General features: G+C 37.4%; 1 protein-coding gene across 8 annotated transcripts in view; it reads right to left on the bottom strand.

The window, feature by feature from the left end:
- The window catches only part of LRRC8D (leucine rich repeat containing 8 VRAC subunit D), an 87154-nt gene that overhangs the window by 20590 nt on the left and 43979 nt on the right, over positions 1-22585 (bottom strand). The gene's annotated exons all lie outside the window — the stretch shown is intronic.

The following is a 22585-nucleotide window of genomic DNA, read 5'->3' as shown; positions in this document are numbered from 1 at the left end:
CCTCCATTTTCTCTTTGGTCTGACAGAACTATGGTTAAGCAAGGCCAGGTACAAAGCAAAAATCTGGTATTGGATTCCAGATGCATTTGTTATTTTATTCACTAGATGTACACCCAGCCATTGTTTTGCATCTCTCAAGGCAATTAACGTTCCTTCTTCCTATTTTATCCATAAGAATCCTGTGAGGTGGGTTGAGCTGAGCAAAAGTGAGTAGCCTAAAGTCACCCAGCTGGCTTTCATGCCTAAGGGAGGACTAAAACTTACTGGAACTCCAGTACTGTTTATTCTGAACTAAAGAGCTGAAATCTCTTCATGTAAACAAGTCAAGAGGTTAATTGGAGGCTGTTGGGAGTCGTGACTCAACCGTTTCATCTCCAGATATCTCATTCTGTCAATAGAATTGAGGTCACCATCTCGGAGATAGAATTCCCTGCAAGAAAATAGTCGTGAAAAAAGGATGGGCTAATATACAGTACATGATTCCACAACAAGTAAAAGGTAGCTAAGATGCAGAAACCCCATTTCTGTCAACACTAGGTCTCATTTCTTCTTCACTCTTGCTACGTTTTCTGAAAGTTAACTGATTGGTCCTATTAATGTCTTTCTTACTGAGAGATTACACAACCATTTTTTTTAAGGAATATAAATAACATTAAAGATTTATAAAGGACATTTCATTTAAGGGGAGAAAGCATTGCACACACATCAATTTTTTTGTTTGGCCACAAGCCAAAGAAAACCCTTTAAAATTTCATTTGTTTTTAATGGAATAAACACCAATACTCCTATTAGTTAATAAAAAGTGCTTCAAAAACAGAAAAAGCAATGGATAGATTTCTACACTTTTAGGAACCTTAAGCAAGCTCTTCAAAGATTTTTATCTAAACTGCACAAAGAACACACATGTCTGTTCCCCAGTGAATTCTGGGGGCAGGAGTTACAAAACACTTTGATATTATCTCAGGTTTGGAACAACAGCTGTATTACTAGTCTGCTTACTAATTTATCTGTCTACTGAATAAGTCTATCCCCATAAAGAGTTCCTGTTTCCAATACTTATTTTAAAATATGAGCCATTCTGATTAACTTTTTGCACTAACATAGTATCTTAAATATTTTGCCTATTTCTCAGTTTTCCGTTTCTTGTCCTTCTAATCTATTTCTAAATTAAATGCATACATTATTTATTGAAAGCATATCAAATGTAAAGGAGAGAAGTTGGCTGATATTTTATTGATTTATCTGAAAGAATAGTTATTTGAGATTCCACAGCTATAATTGTAAGGTTGAAAACGTTTCGGAGTTCAGATGTGGGACCACTGACCCCATTAAGTCTGTTGTGTAAAGAGGCACATTCAAAAAGAAAGCGAGCCCATGATACAAAAGTGGGCCAGGGCAAAAACTAAATTTAATTTAATATAAATGTATTTGACATTAAGTTCCATGAAATAAAGTTAATGTGATTTTTCCCCAGAGATTGTTTATTCATCCTGCCATATTAAAAATTACAGCTTGGTAGCACTTTTTGGAATATTTTTGGAGGCTGCACATGGCTCTGGACCTGAGTTAATATAATCTTTAATTTAAAAATAGTCATATTTATTTTACATTATATGAAAGAAAGTTGTAAAAACAAAAAAGAATCAGTTAAAGCTTTTAGGGTAAGGGGATGTCATAGATCAGCACTCTTCAGCTGTGTTGGCCAGGATTATATGTGCTGTAATCCAATATATTTGGGAAATGCATGCTTGAAGAATGCTGCCAGATTTATAATCCTTTGACTTCATATGTATTTCCTTTTAATCAACCAGGTTGCCTTGGGTCTGAATTCTTCAAGATGGAGTATCTGTCACAGGTTTGTTTTTGTAGCCTTAAGAAAAGCAGATTTACAAATGATATAAAAACCATATCCTCAGCAAAATCCAACTCTTGCCTCTATAATCCTTAAAAATTTTTCATCTCCTTTGCAAATATTTCTATAGCTCATCCCTAACATAATGCAGATCCAGAAATGTCACTGCTGTTATTGACAGTAGTAAATAATTCATTACTAAATAATTTTATTTTAAAAGCAATTAGACTTTCCACTGCTTTTGTACTCCAGAAAGAGAGTAAATCGAAGGGCATATAGCCAGCTATTATTCACCATGGAACAATAGCATTTTTTTTAGTTCTGAGAAGAATATTACACATATCCACACACTCATTAACATTATTGTTTTATATTTAATGTATCACTAAATAATTATGAATGGACAGAAGACCAAACTTGATAGATTAGGGACAAGACCTATGTATTGAAAGACTCTGCTCTGGAAGAAAAGTGATTAGCTGGAACAAATCCGTAAAGCCAGAAAAATTCCATGTCCTATAGAAACCTGCCTATAGAAACAGATCCATCAGCAGAAATATCTAATATGACTTTGTCTTCAGATTTTCCTGCGGTAGCATTTTCAACTGTATTGGTTGCCTATAGGTTTTAACAAGATGAGTGGACAGATAAAGAAAAACCCTACTGATAAAAATAATTTAGAGTTAAAGGCACTATTAAATAAAGGTGGTTCTCTTTAATGACCACTCATTCAGCGACCATGTGAATAGCTTGCTGATGGCCTGGGAAATTCTAAGAATAGAATAGAGCTGGAAGAGACCTTGGAGGTCCCCCTGCTCAAGCAGGAGAACCTATACCATCTCAGACAAGTGACTGTCCAATCTCTTCTTAAAAACCTCCAATGATGGAGCGCCCATAATTTCTGGAGGCAAGCCGTTCCACTGGTTAATTGTCCTCATAGTTAGGAACTTTCTCCTTAATTCCAGGTTGCTTCTCTCTTTGATCAGTTTCCAACCATTGTTTCTTGTTCTGCCCTCTGGCACTTTGGAGAATAATTTGACCAATAATTTGTGGCAGCCTCTCAAATACTGGAATACTGCTATAATGTCACCCTTATTTCTTCTTTTCTTTAGACTAGCCAAACCCAAGTCCTGCAGCTGTTCTTTTTTTTTTTTATTGAAAATTTTTAGATATTTTTACAAAAAGCAAAAAAAACAAAAAAAAAAAAACAACCCTCGCCCACCCACCCCAACCCTCCCTCTCCATCCCCCCCGATCTTCCCAGAGCTGAGTATAGGCTTAATTAAAATTTTTAAGAATCTTAAAAAAAATTGAAAAAATATAAGTCATAAATATATCTAAATACCTTACATAAACAATTTATAAAGTAATTAACAATAAAATATATGTAAAAAAAGCATACGTATTAAAAGGAAAAAGTACTTGAAAGAAAAAAAGATAATAAAAAAGAAAAAAAAGAGAAAGAAAAGAGATATAAAAAAGTACAATCTATAAAATATTAAAATTTATATACAAGTTATTAGAAAGCTAAATGATATTTTTTTATATCCAATTTATATTGTATAAAATTTATCTATTTTTCCCATACCGCAAAGAATTTCTCTTGCGATTGCTCCTTTAAGAAAGCTGAAATCTTTGCCATTTCCGCCAAATAAGAAACTTTAAAAAACCACTCTTGCAAGGTAGGCAAAGATTCCTTCTTCCAATATTGCCCTACTAACAGCCTAGCGGCCGTAATCAAATTTAACATCAATATAACTTCCTTAGCATCACAATCAGTAACAATACCTAACAAAAACAATTGTGGGGTAAATTTTACCCTCTTTCTAAAAATTCTTTGAATATTCCACCATATCTTAATCCAAAAGACTTTTATATTTTTACACGACCACCAAATATGATAATAAGTAGCATCCAAACAACCACATCTCCAACATTTAGGCTGTAAGTCAGGATACATACGAGACATTTTTTGTGGATCAAGGTGCCATCTGTAAAACATTTTGTAAAAATTCTCCCTTAAGTTCTGGGCTTGTGTAAATTTAACATTCCTCACCCAGATGGTTTCCCAGGTATCTAGTAGAACTGGTTCACCAAAATTTTGTGCCCATTTAATCATACATTCTTTAATTAGTTCTGATTCTGAGTCCAGTTCTACTAGCACCCCATAAATTCTCTTAATGTGAGTTCACCTTTGATCTTTTACTTGTTTAAAAAGATTTTCATCTTCTCTGAGCAGACCCACATTACGATCTATCTTCCATCTATCAGCTATTTGTCTATACTGAAACCATGAATATGTAAGATTTTCATGTGCTAAATCTTCCAAAGATTTTAACTGCCAATTTTTACCATCCCACCTGAGTAATTGCGCATAAGAAACACTATCCATCTTAACTCCTCTTCTTATCCCCTCTATCGCATGCCAAGGTATAGCCCATAATGGTATTTTAAACTCACTTTTATAATATTTCCTCCAAACTCGAAGTAAAGAAATCCTTATAATATGAGATTTAAAAACCCGATCCACTTTTTTATTAAAAATTAGATAGGCATGCCATCCAAAAAGTAAATCCCAACCCTCCAAATGGAGTATTTCTACATTTGTTAAATCAATCCAATCACTAATTAGTGTTAAAGCCACAGCATCATAATATAATTTCAGATTCGGTACCTTGAGTCCACCTCTCTCACGGAAGTCTTGCATAATTTTAAGCTTTACCCTTGGTTTTTTCCCTGCCCAAATATATTTGTTGATACCTTTCTGCCATTCATTTAAGTTAACCTCATTCTTTAAAATAGGTAACATTTGAAATAAAAAGAGAAATTTTGGCAGGACATTCATTTTAATCACTGCAATTCTTCCCATAAGAGATAACTGTAACTTCTCCCAATTTTTCAAATCTTTTTGTACCCTGACCCACAGCCTTTCATAATTGTTTTTATACAATTTTACATTAGAAACAGATAGGGTAACCCCCAGATATTTTATCTTATCAACAACTTCAAAGTCTGTCAGATTAACCAAAATCTCTGCAGCTGTTCTTCATATGTTTTAGTCTCCAGGCCTTGGATCATCTTAGTTGCTTTTCTCTGAACTTTTTCCAAGGTCTCAACATCTTTTTTATAGTATGGTGACCAAAATTGGTTGCAGTATTCCAGGTGTGGTTTCACTAGGGTTTTATAAAGCGGTACTAATATTTTGCATGATCTTGATTCTATGCCTCGTCCACTAGGACTCCAAGGTCCCTCTCACAGTTACTGTTTTTGAGCCAGGTCTCACCTAATCTGTACTTATATCTTTGATTTTTCCTGCCTAAATGTAAAACTTTGCTTTTCTCTACACTGAAACTCATTTTGTTGGATAGGGCCCATTGTTCAAGATTGTCAAGATCTTTTTGGGTCCTAAGCTTATCTTCTGAGGTGTTGGCTATTCCTGCCAGTTTAGTGTCATCTGCAAATTTGATGAGTTCTCCTTCTATTCCCTCATCTAAATCATTGATGAAGATATTGAAGAGTACTGGGCCTAAGACGGAGCCTTGTGGTACCCCACTGCTTACTTCTCTCCATGTAGAAGTAGTACCATTGAGGACTACTAGTTGAGTTCGGTTTGTCAGCCAGCTACAGATCCATCTGGTGCTGATGTTGTCTATTCCACCTTTTTCTAGCTTACCAAGCAGTAGATTATGGTCTACTTTGTCGAATGCCTTAGTGGAATCTAAGTATACTATGTCCACAGCATTTCACTGGTCTACTAATTTGATCACTTTATCAAAGAATGAAATAAGATTGGTTTGGCATGATCAGTTTTTAACAAACCTGTGCTGGCTATCAGTTATAACTTTGTTTGCTTCTAGTTGTTCGCAGATCTGTTTTTTGATTATCTTTTCCAGGCTCTTCCCAGGTATTGATGTTAGACTGATTGGTCTGTAGTTTCCTGGGTCTGTTTTTTTCCCCCTTTCTTGAAGATGGGAACCACATCAGCCCTTTTCCAATCCTCAGGTACTTCTCTGGTACTCCAGGATTTTTGAAAGATATGGTGCAATGGTTCTGAGATAATATCTGCCAGCTCCTTCAGAACTCTGGGATGTAATCTGTCAGGTCCTGGTGATTTACATTCATCAAGGTCAGATAGGTGTTCTCTTACCATTTTCTTGCTTATTTTAATTTTTGTTTCTAGTTTGTCTTTTGCAGTATTTTTGAGGGGTATGTTGTGCTATAATTTATTTTTGTGTGACGACTGATGCAAAGAATGAGTTAAGCAGCTCTGCTTTCTCCCTATTGCTTGTAACTTCCTTGCCATCTTTTCTCTTTAGTGGACCTATAGTTTCCTTGACTTTTTTCTTGTTATTAATATGTTGAAAGAAACTTTTTTTATTATTATTCTTGATTTCTGTTGCAAGTCTTTGTTCATTCTGAGCCTTTGCTTTCCAGACTTTGTCTTTAAGTGCTACTGTACATCTTTCAAAGTTGCTGAGATTAAGAAACGCTGCCTTTGGAAACTGGATGCTTCTGATTTAATTGCTCTTATTTTATATCAGTCCAATGGTAATCTGCACTCCTTTGCTCTACATTTAGAGCAAAGAGTTGCTTAAGAGCTGAACATTTCGTGTTTATGATGCCACCAGCTCCTAATTTAAAAAAATTAAAGTCACTAAACTACTATTCTAGCTTTTCTTCCTTAATCTGTGCTTTTTTGATAACAATAAAAGTAATAGAAGCAGTGGATAAATGTAAGACATGAAAGCAGCAGCAACAGAACTCTTGTAAAATTCTGTTAATATGATCGGGTAATTATCATACAACAAAGAAATCCCTTGTGTGAGCTGGCATGACAACATTTATTAATAAGGATATGACCAAGTTTAAAAAAGAAACAAATAAGTGAGTCACGATCCATGTCCCCTGAAAGCTTAATTCTTATACATAATAGAAATAAAATAGATTTTTCTTAATGGTATGGAAGGTTTTCGGGAGGCTTTTCTCAATGTTGCACAATTTAAGGATCTTGGGGAAACCACCCAAAACTTCAAAAAGAGTGGCCAGAATCTTTCAGTTATGATTTTAAGTACGTCAGAGAAACATTCACTACATTTAGGGGACAATATAAAACAAAAAACACATAATTCATTCTTTCCACAAATTTATTTTAGTTTTTTTTTTAACTCAATGGTTTAGCCTTTGTTACTTATGGAATTTCAAAAGTGAGAGCCAGTGAGGAGTAGTGGTTAAGGCACCAGACCAAAAATTAGGAGTCTGTGAATCCTAGTCTCATTTTAGCCACAAAACCATCTGGTTGACCTTGAGTCAGTTTCTCTCAGCCCTAGGAAGGAGGCAATGGCGAATAGCTTCTGAAATCCTGCCAAGAAAAATGCAGGGGCATGTCCGGGCAGTTGCCAAAGGTCAATAACGACTCAAAGGTACATGCACGCAGACACACAATCAACAGTGCAAAGTTAACAACAAAAACAAGAGAACGCAAAAATCATCACAGTCTGCAAAAAAAGTGTCATTTCTAATTCTGTCTTAGTTTGAGTAATGATTTTTCATGCAAGCAATAGCTCTTGACTTCCACAGGAATGCTTCCTGTGTCAGTTTATTATGACACATGACATAATACGGAAAAAACAGACTCCATGCCCTGCACCCAGCTGTCCTCCCACAAAACAACCCACTTGAAACCAAATCAGAAGTCCAAAGATGCTTTCATTTCTCCTTCATTTAGTATATTGTTAGCATACAAATACACCTACCATGCATTCAAGAATCATTTATTCAAAGCCAAAGAAATATTTGTAAAAGAATTACTTTGTGGGAGAATTTTATAAAATAATGTGGTGTTTCAGGAAGAAAGGGTTTTTTTTAAGCATAATATAGAAAGTAATTTTTTTTCAACCACCATAAACAAAACAAATTTAATATTCAAACTTACAAATATTGAGAGGGCTGCCAGATAGAATAATTTATTCAGACTAAAATTAAATTTAAATTTTTATCTTTTAGCGATAACAAGCAGTTTCATTCTAATAGAGCCCAATGTATCTTTTATATCCAATTGCTTTTATTTGACAGTAACCAAACAAGGCATTAAATGACTAGTTATATAACACATTATTGATCCAGAATTTGCTGATGGTAAGAATTCTGGATTCTTGTTTTCAAACTGTACTTCAATTTCATCCACTGCATTTTCCATGTATTTCTATCCCTAAGTCTTGAGGCTGGAGCCAGCCTTGAGAGTTCATGTTACCCTCCCTTGGCTGGAATAAAAACTTGAGCTTCCATCAAACCAATATTACTTTACTTAGCTATACTGTTGTCAATTTCAGATAAATTAATATCATGTTGTCTTGTTAATATGGTATTTTTGCAAAGTAAAGGAGCATTTTTTTTAACGTTTAGGTTTATCTATTCATCACAAACAGCTCCTCAATAACCGCTTCTGGGTTATGGTCACTTAAAGCAGATATTTTTCTTTCCACCAAGTGCCTGCCTGAGATTTGTTTGCACCTTCAGCAGCTTTTAGGACTCTCAGAGATTGAACAGCATCTTTTTAAAAAGGGATCTAAGGAAGCAAAAGTTTATGAAGGATGTTTGAGGGGGGTTTAAATCTCTGGCAAGGGATCTATACAGAAATAACCTTTGTGTAAAGGAAATCTTTGATAGTTTCACATATAGCAATAATATCTTTTTGCTGTGAAAGTACCAAGGAGGTTGGTTATGTTGAAGGGCATCATTTATGCTGAAATATAGGTAGTTCTCGGGTTACGACCACAACTGAGCCAAAATTGCCATTGCTAAGCCAGGAGGTTAAATGAGTTTTGCCCCATTTTATGACCTGTTTGCCACAGCTGTTAAGCAAATCCCTGCAGCTGTGGAATGAATTGTGCTGTCATTAGGTTTTCCCCACTGACTTTGCTTTTTGGAAGCCAGCTGGGAAGGTTGCAAATGGTAATCACATGATCCCAGGACAGTGCAACTATCATAAATCAATGCCAGTTGCCAAGCAACTGAGTTTTAATCATGTGACTATGGGGATGCTACAACAGTCGTTAAGTGTGAAAAATGGTTATAAGTCACTTTTTCAGTGCTGCTGTAACTTTGAACAGTCACTAAACAAATGGTTGTAAATTGTAATCATCCAGCCTAGCAGCAATAGGAAAGAAAGAAGAAGGAAAACATAAAGCTTTTTTCTGAGAAGTTGTTGAGGACTAAAGGTATGCCATGCATTTGAAATTCTCTTCATTTTTTCCTATCTAAGACAATCAAGCATTTTTTTTGATTATTCTGATATTTTCACTCCTTTCTGTATTCAATTTATGGTACCACTTGAGTTGTACACTTGACACATCTGTAAGAGACAACAGTGGAATGCAGCATCCCAGACTCACCCGGCAGGAAAAAAAAAGTCTCTCAGCAGTTACACAAGGACGGTTATCAATTCATGTGAACTGCAATTCTACAGAATTATCAGCTTAGTAGAATTAAAATTGATTGTTACAGTGTGTCGAGTTTTATTTTCTAGCTACAAAATGTGGGCAGCCTTATACATTGGTGGGATTTGACACAAGAAAATGCATATTATTAATCAGACAAGTCTATGCCTTCCACATGCAAATATTTTCTCTAGATTATCCATGAATTGTATTAAAATTAAAACATTCATTTTTGCACCATAACATTCGATTTCCTTATACATTTATACATACATACATACATACATACATACATACATACATACATATACACATACATACATACATACATACATACATAGGTCTTTGGTTATTCGGGTTTTCTCCGGCGTAAAATTGGAAGTGTCTTGACGACGTTTCGAGGAGCACGAAGCTGAAAACACCACCCTGAAGATGACGAATGGGACTTCGTCGAAACATTGCCAAGACACTTCCAATTTTACGCGGAAGAAAACCCGAATAACCAAAGACCTACATACAAACACCGGCGAAAGCCTCAGAAAACATATATATATGTATGTATGTATGTATGTATGTCATTGGTTATTCAGGTTTTCTCCCGTGTAAAATTGGAAGTGTCTTGGCGACGTTTCGACGAAGTCCCATTCGTCATCTTCAGGCTGGTGCTTCGTCGAAACGTCACCAAGACACTTCCAATTTTACACAGGAGAAAACCCGAATAACCAAAGACCTACATACAAACACCCACAAAAACCTCAGAAAACATATATACATTGATTTTTTTTACCAACTGCAAGGCAGATATATTAAACTGTCCAACTGAGAAAAGAATTCCACAGAAACATTGGGTTGGAAAAGACTTGAGAGAATTTCTAATCCAACCTGCTACCCGTGGCAAGATTCTCAAGATATTTGCTATTTTAAGAAGGAGGCTACAAATTACCGTATATGCCGGCGTACAAGGCGACCCGGCGTATAAGACGACCCCCGTCTTTGTCGCCGAGCTGCATTCCTAGAATGTCGTCTTATACGCCGGAAACTACCAGTATTTCCGGTGTATAAGACGACTTGGCGTATGAGACGACCCCCGTCTTTGGCACTGATTTTAGCGCTTGCGGAAGTCGCCTTATACGCCGGCATATACGGTATGTATTAATTTAATTTAATAACTCAAGAGAAGAATTAATATGAGCTTCTCTGACTGCAAGACTAATAGAAAAGCAGTTTTACCTACTAGCATTACTGTCTTGATATTGCCAAAGGCATGGAAATCGAAGAAAGACTATATGGAACAAAAACAAAGGAGGACTATACAAGTTTACAGAATGCTTTCAAGAGATCAAGTATAATAACAGGCTGCTGAATTTATGTAAAGCACTGTCATATTGTCATAATGTTATTTAGTTAGGCAAGCTGCGGTTTTCAAGCCGTAATTTATGGCTCACCATCTCTTGTATATCCAAACATTGTGGTTCAGTCAATAAATCACAGTAAAGCAAACTATGGCATAACTTGATACAGAACCAGGCCACTACTTTATTCCTAGAAATAATCAGTCCCTTGATTTCTTGTTAGGTTTTTATCCCACCTTTCAGTTAGATGCTCAAGAGAACATTTTGTAATGTTTTATCCCCCCATTTTCCCAACAAGCATCCCTATGAGATTGGCTGAGTTCAGAGAGAATCACTGGCCGAAGTTCACCCACTAAACTCTGAGGATGGATTTGGATCTCCTTAGTTTTAAGGTCAGTACTTTCACCACCAAACACATTGTGGTGGTTTTCCCCCCAGAAATTTTCAAGAGGGTGGAGCATATTGTTCAATACACCCAGACTAGAGTCTGCAAAGATATTCATATGTCTATTTTAAAGAACTACCGATGTCTTTTATAACACTAGAAATAGGCTAATGACTCAACCCAGCATCTTATGTCTGCAATCTTTTATAGCCAAATTTAGAAGCATTCCATTTCCATGCCAAAAATATACCCCTACAGTTTTTATTTTAACACCTGAAAAAAAACGAGTCAGCATTTTAGTAGAAAAAAATTAGTATAGTGAATCCTGCATGCGTCTGGGAATTGGAAGGTTGTAAAATACGTGCTAGAAAATGCAATGTGAATTTCATTCAAACAACAGGCTGGGAATAGCAATTGATTAGCTTTCTTTCACTAGATGAAATGGTTAAATAATTACATAAAGCCTTTTTGGCAGTCAATACAGAGGGCAAATTTAGTTTCCAAATGTCAGACGCTTGTCCTTTCATTATCATCCTGCAGTCTTATAACAGTATGGAAATAAACTGTTTGGACAGTCAAAATTTGTTGTGATACAGTATGGAAAAAAACAAAAACAAAATTTTCCCTGAAAGAAGAAGAAGGCTTTGAAGATATCTTTCTTTCAAAAGTTTTTTCCTGTTATGTGAAGAGAAAGCAACAAGAAAGATCTAGAACAAATCTGGTTGTTCCAGTTTTTGTCAGGCGCCCAAGTTAAAGAGAAGCCTCAGTTTAATTATTTTAGTATTTTCTGTCCCTTGAACAGAGCAAATACTTCATTTCATTGATTTACAAGCTGAAAACAATTTTTTTCATAACTATAAAAGATGGTGCAATCCTTTCAACTTCCATCAAAGACAATATTCATAGAAGTGCTTGACCTTTGCAGCAAAAAGAACACTTTGCTACTGATTATAGAATGAATCTAAGAAACATCAAGCCATGCACCTTTGAAATATCATTTTAAAGCTTTGTTGAATATTTGAGTCTCTGGTTAGATCTCAGACTTAAACAATTACATATTAGGAGAGAGGGAGAAAATTGCTGGACTTGGGAAATTTTGCAACAATGATTATTTTTTAAAACAATTACTTTTTTTTTTAAAGGGAAACGCTTAAAAACTTCCAAGGATTCACATTTTAAATTAATTTTTGAAACCCCTATTGTTGCTTATGCAATTACAACAGAGAAAGTGATCATAAAAGGGCTTTTGATCTTGCTGGAATCTGTTCTCAAAGCTTGTCTGACAGTATGAGTTAATATTCAAAAGGCAAGCTCACTGGCCTGAATTAATTCTCCCCAAATCCCTATCAAATAATACTGGTAAACTAAAGAGTGTTTTTCAGAATACCAGTAAGATTATTTTTCATGTGGAGGGGGGAACCCTTCTCCTAATAATGTCTACATCTTTACCAAAAGAAAACAGCAAAGGTCAGCAAGTTCCATGAACAGATGGACAATGATATTGAACAGCCATCCTTGCCATTTCTATTTACTGCATTTCCTTCTGGCTCAGATTACAGATCCTGCCTGTGGAGGATCTTCTTTCCTGGGGGGCAGTATCACCCCTAACACTTTACCTGGAGCGATGGGTAGCAGGAAGCTGGCAGATTCAAAAAGCCCTCACAAAGCTAAAGCATATCCGCTGAGACCAATAACTGTTTTGCTCCCCTTTCAAGGAAACTCTGGCTCCCAGGATATTTCTTGAAAGCCTGCCTATATTTAGGTTTTACACCATTATTTTAATCTTATTTGAATCATAGTTGGTCACTATTCAATTGTTACTAACATTATGATCCTTGCATTGTTTTTTTTCTTTTTTCCCCTTTCCCACATCAATTTCCTTTTGTGCTATACCTTTCTGTGAAACTCCTGAAATTCAACTACAATGAGATTACAAGGGACTGAGAGTCTAGTGCAGTGGTGGCGAACCTATGGCACGCGTGCCAGAGGCGGCACTCAGAGACTTCTCTGTGGTCATGCGTTCCGTTGTCCCAGCCCCACCTCCCCCCATGGCCCTCTCTTTACCAGCAGCCCCTCCTGAGGAGAGTCGCTCCTGAGCGCGGAGCAGCCCAGCCAAGAATATGGCAGCTAGGCAGCGTGAACAAGACTCCACTCTCATGATCCATTGCGCACAGATGATGCTGCGGGGTGCGGGCAGAGGGCATGGAGCTACTGGGCTGCCTGGGCGATCTGCAGTGGTGGGCTGTGGAGGTGGCAAGGGGCGGGGCAGGGGCGAAGTGGGGCAGGCTGGGGGTGGGGTGGGGGCAGAGCAGGCAGCCAGGGGTGGAGTGGGCAGAGTGGGAGGTCGGAGCGGAGCGGGGGCAGGCAGGCTTGGGTTTTGGGCACTTGGTCTCTAAAAGGTTCGCCATCACTGGTCTATTGGCTTGTCCATACTACAAATAAAAAATAAACCATTTGGTAGGATTAACCTCTCACTGCAGTGGGAAGGTATGGCACAAACAAACTGGATGGCTGCCTGAGTAAAATAGTATCTTAATAGAGACTGCATCTCTTCTCAAATGCCAAGAAGATTCCTAAAACATGAGTGGCCCCAGTGTTTACATGAAAGCTCTGTTTATGTGTTTGATCTGTGGCAAATAAAAGGTCTAGCTCAGGGGTGGGAAACCTTGGCTCTTTTATGACTTGTGGACTTCAACTCCCAGAATTCCTGAGCCAGCAAGAATTCTGGGAGTTGAAGTCCACAAGTTATAAAAGAGCCAAGGTTCCCCATCCCTGGTCTAAGCTGTATGTTTCATCTAAGATGCACACATACTGTACAAACATCATTCGATATTATCAGTCGTCAACAGATACATCCTGAGATTGAAACAGACAAGAACTTCGCATTTCAGATAAAGGAGAGGAAAGAAAGAGAAAAATTCAAAACAACACACAATTCAGAGAGAAGAGACAAACAATACAACTTTATCTGCCTATTCCTATTTGTACTTTTGTTCTTTTCTTTACAACTGAAAGTTGGTTATTATTAAATTACTAGAGAACCACATGCAATTCAAGGAGTGTAAAGTCTCTAAATAGTAATAAAACCATCATAGCCACTGATCACAAGACCCAGCTTGGTAGGCATCATAGTCCCGCCTTAGGTATGAAAACCAGTTGGGTTTCTTCGGGCAAATCTCCCTCTCAGCCAAATCCACCTCACAGGGTTGGTGTTGTGGGAAAAATAGGAGGAGGGAGGTGTATTCGCCACCTTGAGTTATTTGTAAAAATAATAAAAGTATGAAGATACCAATAGCTATATAAACATGTACATAGGTACATAAATAATTAAATATTTAGGATTAAATTTAGTGTGAAATACCACACACGAGAGAAAGAAGCCTACCTTGTACCAGGATAGAACCAGGAATTTTAACCGACAAGCAACTTTTCAAAGTGTCAATCTTTATTTTTGAACGACCAAGATAAATGGATCTTTTTGCTCATGAGGCAAAACAATAAATAAGGAAAAGAAAATGGGTAACTTTATCCCGGGAAAAGGCTCAAAGTACACTGCAGGAAATGAAGGGAAGTAATCGTTGAATGTCATTCAGTCTGGGCAGCCAAAATTATTGCTATACACACTTCCCGGAAACAGCCTGCACCAAATATCTAAGAGCCTTTTAATATAGTTAAAATGGAGTCCTGTAAGGGCTGATCTACAATCTCTGTAATTTGCAGTCGGAATTTGCATCTCCTGGTGGTGTATTTGAATCTTCAGTGACGCAAACTGGTTATCTGTCTAGTTGCTTGTCTTTGAGGGGTGTCGGAGACAAACTCAGATTAGTACTACTTTTGCAGCCTTCTGTATAAGGGCACAGACATCAAGTCAATTAATGGGACAGCTGTCTTATGCACTGTGGAGAAAGTTTGCATACGATTCTCCAACGTTTTCAATAAATCTTTCTGTTCATTGCTTGGCAAAGCTCCAAAGGTGTCAATTAATTCTGCCTCCAGTGGTTCAGCTGCAAGTTGTCCTCCTCTGTCTGCCTGAAAATGTTTATCTCAATAAGCTTCTTCCAGGGACAGGGCTGGTTTGTTATCTTCGCAATCGGCAGCAGCATCAGGATCCATTCCTGGATTCTCATTTAAAATGCTGACAGCATCTTGATGTAGTAACTCAAAAAAGCAGTGAGATCTGAGTCTCACAAAACACAGGCCTTGGGAATATTAGGAAAGTGGTTGGCATAAGCTTCATTTTAAAAAGCATACTTGGAATTATGGACTGCCTGAATGTCAGTAGGATCTGTTTACAGCCCCACCTTACTAGAATGCCTCTCCGCCAAATGTAAGTTAGTTGCATAGCCCAGGTAATCCTCAACTTACAATCATTTGTTTAGTGACAGTGCAAAGTTGCAATGGCACTGGAAAGAATTACTTATGACCCTCACACTTCCAACCCTGGCAGCATCCCCATGGTCATGTGACCAACATTTAGGCACTTGGCAACCAGCGTGTATGTATTATGACTGACATAACGTCCTGGGGTATTTGTCATCTCCCTAGATGGTTTCCAATAAACTTAATGGGGAAGCCAGATTCGTCGAATGGTTGCTTAACAACTTCAATGATTTGTTTAACAACCATGGCAAAAAAGGGTCATAAAATCTGAAGTGACTCACTTAATCAATGCCCAGCTTAGCAACAGAAATGTTGGTCCCAACTGTGGTTGAACTGAAATTCAGTTGACACTGAAGGAACTGACTTTGGGAATAACGCATTGCTTTCTTTGAATCCCACCATCCACTGTTGATTCTATTACCGGTGCTTTGCAGGTCCATCTAATTCGTTTGCAGCATATGGTTGCTTTGATTTTGATTTTCAACCCTTCCATGTCTCAAAATATGGAGGGAAGGGTTTTGGAGGCGTTGGTCCCTTTACTCAGTAGATTCAGACATACAGTCTTTACTTTGGGTCACAACAGCTTGATCATTTTTTGGACTCACGAGTTTTCTTCTTCAGCCATCTATGTTACTGTAAATGGACCAAGTGAATAAGGGACTCTTTCCATTAATCCACTTTCTTTTTATTTCTGTGAAATATTTTTTTTTAAAGATAAAAAGGTCTGCGCCGTGATTAAGTTTTGCTTAGACACAAGAACTCTAGTCTTTTTTAAAAAGCTCTTCCTGACAACTTTTGGTCACAAATGCTGGAACTCAACATGCTGCAGTGCTTCAGAAGAGAAAACTATTTTGTCTATGGAGCCCAGGGAATTGGGTTTCCTGCTGTTATAAGTGGAATGGTCCACTATACGTTCATCCTGTGAGTCCCGATTTGACACATCATATCTATTTGGTGCATTCCCAGGCTTGGTTTATTAATAATTACTTACAAAATAAAGGTGGGGTATATACAAAAATAGTAAAATGAATTATCTTTTTCAGCCGCCTTCTTTTTAAATTCCATGAGATCTTTGATTGTTTGTTGCTTTAAAGGTTTGGACCAGTTGTGTATAACCACAGGCCACATGTGGTCCCAGACAGCTAGTTACAGTGAGGGAAAAAATTATTTGATCCCCTGCTGATTTTGTACATTTGCCCACTGCCAAAGAAATGATCAGTCTATAATTGTAATGGTAGGTTTATTTTAACAGTGAGACAATAACAACAAAAAAATCCAGAAAAACTCATTTCAAAAAAGTTATCAATTGATTTGCATTTTAATGATTGAAATAAGCATTTGATCCTCTATCAATCAACAAGATCTCTGGCTCCCAGGTGTCTTTTATACAGGTAATGAGCTGAGATTAGGAGCACTCTTTAAAGAAATATCACATTGGCATAAGTATTCAGACACTTCATTCAGAACTTGGTTGAAGCATCTTTGGCAGCAGTTACAGCCTGTATGCACAGTATATTTAACGCTGTTTGCAGAGTCAAGAGGATTTGGCTTTATAAAACAGCTTTTGTAAATTTCTGTAAAAGCTTGCACTGTAAAATATTTTTCCAAAAAGCAGAAGGTAGAAATAAAGCAAAAAGTATCACGATAGCAAAGTGGGTTCTAACAGGAGAGCAAATATAATGTAGATATTCAAATTTTCATTACTTTTTTTTTACTTTATCAAAATGAATTGAAATCAAATATGGATCTCCTGACTCAAAAGGTGCCATGAAAATCATCACCTTAAGGGACTGGAATGACACTTTTAAAGAAATGTTTCTAACTACCATCTTCCATGGAAACTCGCTGGGCAATTTTGAGTGAGGTGAAACTGTTACAGAAGATTGTTAAGGAGGCAACACTGAAGAGGCAAGAGTAGATTATATAGGCCCACCCTGATCTCCAGGAGGAAAGACAAGATAGAAGTCTAACAAATAAATAGATATTGAAGACTATATCATTTAGGTTGTGCCACAGCATCTGGTGGTGCCAGTATATTTTATATACCTCCTAGATCAGGGTTAGGCAACCTTGGCTCTTTTATGACTCGTGGACTTCAACTCCCAGGATTCCTGAGCCAGCATGGCTGGCTCAGGAATTCTGGGAGTTGAAGTCCACGAGTCATAAAACAGCCAAGGTTAACTAACCCTGTCCTAGATGGTGGCATTTGATTCACAGTATGGTGGTTTTTAAGGTATCTCTAGATCAGAATTCCTGGTTTGCATGGAATAGCATGGGGATACATGCAGTAAAAATGGACACTGACCAAAATTTGCCAAAACCAGCTTGTATTGCTCTGAACATTAGCAGGAAATGCTAATTTGTCAAGATAGTTAAGGATGATATCCTAGCTAGCCTATCTTTTTTCCTAGTATTACTTATTAGCATTTTGTAATACCCTCTTGACCAAAGCCATGATAGAAAGTTGAAGTTAATATCTTTGGGTCAATAAAATGATGTCCACGGCAAATGAAAAATTGCCTTGGAATGTAAAAGGAAAATGTGGTAAAAAGTATGAATTAAAAAATGAAAAGAAAAAAAAGTTGTGTATCTACAAAAATAAGACAAATTGATGGATTATGTACCATCAAGTCATTTTCGACTCCTAATGACCACTTAGATAGAAAATAAGAGTAAGAGAAATAGAATGGATGGAATAGGTCTGAATCTTGTTGGGCACAGTTGATTAATACTTGCAAAGCAATAGAATTGTAAATTTAGGTTTGATTTTGAATGAAAGGGCTAAAAAAGTAAAAAAAAAATTGGTGTCATTTAGGTTGAGATGGATGCACATGAAAGTAGGAATAAATTGGGGATAGCATATAACATGCTCCAGAAAATGGTGATATAGATCAACTGGAAATCAGTTTGAGGGACAGCTGTGCAACATTCTAATTATTCCTAAGAGACAAGAATCAGTGGGTAAAAATGAGTCAATACAAATAAAACAACCGGGCTGCTGAGAGACCAAAGAATGAAAGAGAACTGTGACTATATGGTGAATCTCTTCTTATCAAAATATCTGTTTCAAATTAAACCTATATGTGAAAGTCTATTCATGTATATATACAGATCTAAATGAAGCGAAAAGCATGATTAATTTAATTGTTTACAAAGGAAGATTCAGAAGATTGTGAAGGATAGAAAATCAACCAGACCATTATTTACAGTATCAAGAGTGCATCAGAGCTGGTTGAAACATGGGTGGCTATATAAATGTTTAAATAAATAAAATCACAGAAGGAAAGAAATTAAAGTGAAAGCAGAACAACTGCAGGAAGAAAACATAGGGGTTCTGCACGAAAGAGTATCAAAAGGATGGATTAATCTCCCAACAGGCTGAATGGAAAGTAGACATAAGAAAAAAAATTAAAAAGATGTGGCAGCTGCATGGAACCGAATGAAAAGAGTCATGTTACAAATTACTATAGAAGTGTATGGAGTTACATTAGTGGGAACTATGAGAAAGGCAGGCTAGATGAATCAAAAGTTGGAATTAAGATTGCCGGGAGAAATATCAACAACCTAAGATATGCAGATGATACCACTCTAATGGCAGAAAGTGAAGAGGAACTAAAGAGCCTCTTGATGCGGGTGAAGGAGAGTGCAAAAGTTGGCTTGAAACTCAACATTAAGAAAACCAAAATCATGGCATCCGGCCCTCTCAATTCCTGGCAAATAGATGGGGAAGAAATGGAGGTAGTGACAGATTTTATTTTTCTGGGCTCCAAGATCACCTCAGATGGGGACTGCAGCCAAGAAATTAAAAGACGCTTGCTCCTGGGGAGGAAAGCTATGGCAAATCTAGACAGCATACTAAAAAGCATAGACATCACCCTGCCAACAAAAGTGCATATAGTCAGGGCCATGGTTTTCCCAGTTGCGATGTATGCATGTGAAAGTTGGAACATAAGAAAGGCTGAGTGACAAAGAATTGAGGCCTTTGAACTATGGTGCTGGAGAAGACTCCTACGAGTCCCTTGGACCGCAAGGCGTTTAAACCAGTCAGTCCTAGAAAAGATCAACCTCGACTGCTCTTTAGAAGGCCAAATCCTGAAGTTGAAACTCAGATACTTTGGCCACCTAATGAGAAGGAAGGACTCACTGGAGAAGGGCCTAATGCTGGGAAAGATTGAGGGCAATAGAAGAAGGGGACGACAGAGAATGAGGTGGTTGGATGGAGTCACTGAAGCAGTAGGCATGAACTTAAATGGACTCTAGAATGGAGTCCCATTCTGCCCATTTTGTTATAGAAAACTGAGGACTGGTATCCAGAAGGATAAAAATAAACCGACTATAGCAGAAATGGGTTACTGTACTGGGGAATGTGTGGATGACCTTGGGGAAAGAGGAGAAGAGATGCTACCTAGGAAATAATCAGATAAGAGAGGCAGGGGGCCCCCAGTGGCTTCCTGGTCAGAGAATGAAATTTAAGAATTCGCCTTAATTGATCAAGCAGTTAAATGTGGTGGCAGAAAGTTTGTTCTTTCAGAGTTGCAAGACTCTGTTAATGTAGTCTTACAATAAACTAGAATTTGTTCCTTCCAGTCATGTTTCGGGTCTGGTTTACCTAAATGAGCTGACATGTCTATCATAAACATGAAGGGATAGATCAAAAAACAACGTGCGTCACAAGTATGTTGATTGTGCAAATCTAAATTAACAGAGGAAAGAAATATCTCTCTAAGCTGAACTCATCTCACAGTGTTGTCGTCGTTGTAGAAAAATAGGAGGAGGCAGTATTAGGTACGTTCACTGCCTTGAATTATTTATAAAAATAATAAAGGTAGGGTGTGTTTGTGGGTGTAGATGTTCAACTTACAGCCATCCATTTAAGGACCATTCAAAGTTACAACGCTGCTGGAAAAAGTGACCTATGACCAATTCTCACATTTGTGACCACATTACCATAGTCACGTGATTAAACTTCAGGTTCTTGGCCATATATTTACAATGGCTGCAGCATCCCAGGATTCTGGCTTTGTCATTTGCAACCTTCTTAGGGAATTTCTGACAAGTAAAGTCAGTGGGGGAAGTCAGATTGGAGTAACGACGAATGATTGGAGTAATGACTGAATTCGAGTAATGACTTAACAACTGTAGTGATTCGCTTAACAATCATGGCAAAAAAAGGTTATAATGTGGGGCATGACTCACTTAACAATTGCCTTGCTTAGCAATGGAAATTTTGGGCTCAACTGTGGTGGTAAGTCAAAGACTACACCTTTATGTCTATATATGTGCGTGTATCCCATCTGTATTATTTTTGTAACTAAACAATTTTATAAATATGTCAAGGCGGTGATATACCTAATACTCCTATTTTCCTCTAAGAGGTTAGTTGGCCTGAGAGAAAATGATTGGCCCAAAGTCACCCAGCCTGCTTTCATCATCAAGTGGGACTAGAACTCACAATTTCCTGATTTCTAGCCAAAGTCCTTAACCAGTAGACCAAACTGGCACTCTGTCTAAAAATATAATATAAGGTTAATTCTATAGAAGGAATGAGTAATGACTGAATCACAAACTAAATATGTGAAAGAAGAGTGAACGGCTTCAGAGGAAGACAAAGACCATGAAAACTAAGTAAACAGAACAGATGGAACCTTAAAAAAAAAAAAAGAACGAGAAAGTTAAAGAGCAAAAGGCAAAGTATGAGTGGCATGCAGAAGTAAGCATGATCTGCACAAACAGAAAGATACACAGAGTTACAGTGCGTGTTAGTGCATTTAACCACTGAGTTACATTTCTTTTCCTTTTGCTCACTTCATTCCCAAAACAAGTACACTGTGTTCAGATTCTACGCCTCATTGGTCTCTTCTGTCTACTATCTTGCACTTATATGCCTAATTTTGGATAGATAATTTTTTGAAGAGAGAACCCATCCTTCTGTATCATCTCCAATATCACCGTTGTCTATAACACAGGTATCTTCAAACTTGGCCCTTTTATGACTTGTGGACTTCAACTCCCAGAATTCCTCAGCCAGGCATGCTGGTTGAGGAATTCTGGGAGTTCAAGTCCACAAGTCATAAAAGGACCAAGTTTGAAGACCCCTGCCGTAACAGTTCATCAATTATGGCAAGTCACAATTTGTGCTAACTTCTGTCTCTTCATACTGGGACTTGGCATGACTGTGGGGAAACTGATGGCATTGGGAAATCATATATGGATGTTTTACAAAGCCAACACAGCCAATTTGGCACTCCTGACAGCTTGTGGGAACTTCTCGTACATGGCATAATGAAAGCAGAAAGTCAGGATTTAGAACACATCTTCTGATAGAAGTAGGCCTTCTTGAAACTTCAGAACAATATTCTTCTCCTCTTACAAAGTAAAAAAAAGGCAATGCATGTTTATAACTGGGAATTTAAATATATTACAAACACGATGACCTTTTGTTGCCCCAGTCCCAATTTATATTCCAATCACAGTCTCATCACAATTGAGCAAGGAAGAAGAATAGAGGTACATTCATCTGTCCACTCTCCTGTTCCGAACATTTCTGCAAAAATGCCCGAAACAAATAAGATGATTTAATCAATTATTGCTACAGGCAGGGTGCATTTTATTTAATTGCTATAAGGAACTGAGCCTCACAGATTCCTACCCAAAACAAAATAAATTTAAATAACAAAAGAGGGTTACAATGTACAAAAACATTGTTCCTGACAGTTTTTATCTATATTTTTACAATAATTCAACAGAATACATATATAGCTAGTTCTCAACTTCCAACATTTCATTTAGTGCAGGGGTAGATAACCTTGGCTCTTTTATGACTTGTGGACTTCAACACCCAGAATTCCTGAACCAGCCATGCTGACTCAGGAATTCTGGGACTTCAAGTCTACAAGTCATAAAAGAGCCAAAGTTGCCTACCCCTGATTTAGTGACTGTTCGAAGTAACAATGGCACTGAAAAAAGTGATTTATGACTTTTTTCCACCCTTATGACCATTTCAATGACCACTGCAGCATCCCAATGATCAGTGGATCAAAATTCAGATGCTTGGCAACTGGCTCATATTTATGATGGTTGCAGCATCCCGGGGTCATGTGATCACCTTTTGCGACTTTCTGACAAGCAAAGTCAATAGGAAAACCTTAATAGCCAGGTTACTAATTTAACAACTGCAGTGA

Source organism: Crotalus tigris, unplaced genomic scaffold, assembly GCF_016545835.1.
Source record: "Crotalus tigris isolate CLP2741 ecotype Arizona unplaced genomic scaffold, ASM1654583v1 scf7180000024307.1902530, whole genome shotgun sequence".
Taxonomy (NCBI): Eukaryota; Metazoa; Chordata; class Lepidosauria; order Squamata; family Viperidae; genus Crotalus; species Crotalus tigris.
This window is presented reverse-complemented; position numbering and strand designations above follow the sequence as displayed.